Source organism: Hippocampus guttulatus, unplaced genomic scaffold (genome assembly GCF_054856545.1).
Source record: "Hippocampus guttulatus isolate MCC_2025c unplaced genomic scaffold, RoL_Hgut_1.0 HiC_scaffold_48, whole genome shotgun sequence".
NCBI lineage: Eukaryota > Metazoa > Chordata > Actinopteri > Syngnathiformes > Syngnathidae > Hippocampus > Hippocampus guttulatus.
The window spans coordinates 1,424-2,500 of record NW_028233907.1 but is presented as its reverse complement, the minus strand read 5'-3'; the positions used below and the strand labels follow the sequence as shown (position 1 = coordinate 2,500).

General features: G+C 70.0%; 2 non-coding genes across 2 annotated transcripts in view; both read right to left on the bottom strand.

Annotated features, from left to right (window-relative positions):
• LOC147184945 (28S ribosomal RNA) overlaps positions 1-205 on the bottom strand; it is a 4,303-nt gene extending 4,098 nt beyond the window's left edge. Inside the window, exon 1 of the ribosomal RNA XR_015099977.1 lies at positions 1-205. This exon is cut by the window's left edge and continues 4,098 nt beyond it. This is a non-coding gene — a ribosomal RNA (28S ribosomal RNA).
• A 374-nt stretch (positions 206-579) lies between these two features.
• On the bottom strand, positions 580-733 carry LOC147184944 (5.8S ribosomal RNA). Its single transcript, XR_015099975.1, has one exon. It is a non-coding gene; the product is annotated as a 5.8S ribosomal RNA (ribosomal RNA).
• Between the last annotated feature and the right edge of the window lie 344 nt (positions 734-1,077).

Sequence of the window (1,077 nt, the reverse complement as noted above, 5' to 3'; positions counted from 1 at the left end):
CAGAAGGACTCGGGCCCCCACCGGGCGGCGCCGGGCAAAGCGACCTTCTATACGCCACATGTCCCGCGCCCTCCGCCGGGCGGGGATTCGGCGCTGGGCTTCTCCCTCTTCGCTCGCCGCTACTGAGGGAATCCTTGTTAGTTTCTTTTCCTCCGCTTAGTAATATGCTTAAATTCAGCGGGTCGTCTCGTCTGATCTGAGGTCGTAGTCGAACGGGGTTAGAGGCGGGGGCGACGGATCGCCTCCCGTCATCGGGGGTCGGCCGTTAACCCCGCGCCTCGCCGGGCGCACGACTCCTACGCGGCCGCGCGGTGCGTCGCGGCGGACTGCGCGGCGGGGGACGGATCCTCCATCGGCAGCCGCCGCGGGCCCCTGCGGCCGCGCGGTGGTCGGGCCCGTCGAGGGCGCGGGCGGTCGGGTCTATACTTAGGGGGACGAGGGCCGTGCCGTCCGCCCCCCCCACCCCCATTTCCCCGTGCGGGGAGGGAAGGTGGGGGGGGTAGGCCGGCGGTGGCCCGCGACGCCCCAACCGCGGGAGGGGGGCGCCCGTGGGCGCCCCGATCCCGATAGATGTACAAGCGACGCTCAGACAGGCGTGGCCCCGGGAGGGACCCGGGGCCGCAAGGTGCGTTCAAAGTGTCGATGATCAATGTGTCCTGCAATTCACATTAGTTCTCGCAGCTAGCTGCGTCCTTCATCGACGCACGAGCCGAGTGATCCACCGCTGAGAGTCGTACGTTTGGTTTGCGGTTTTGGCCAACATTCAGAGAAGGGGTTAAAAAGGGGGATAACGGCGCCTCCGGGCGCTCCTAGCCCCCCCCGCCCCGCCGGCAGGCCGGGGGGGGACTTCGGAGACATTGAACCCCCCGCTCGCCGCCGAAGGTGGCGAGAAGGTTGGGTACCCGGCGACTGGGGGTAAGGTTCCGAGGTCGGCCAGGTCGCGATGGCACCGGCGGGGGAGTGGTCCCCGACGCCGGCCGCGGCCCGGCCTGGACTATGGGAGCGTTGACAAGGCGGACGGGACGTCGACGACCGCGCGGGACGCGCGGGGTGGGGCGGTCGGGGAACGCCGACGGG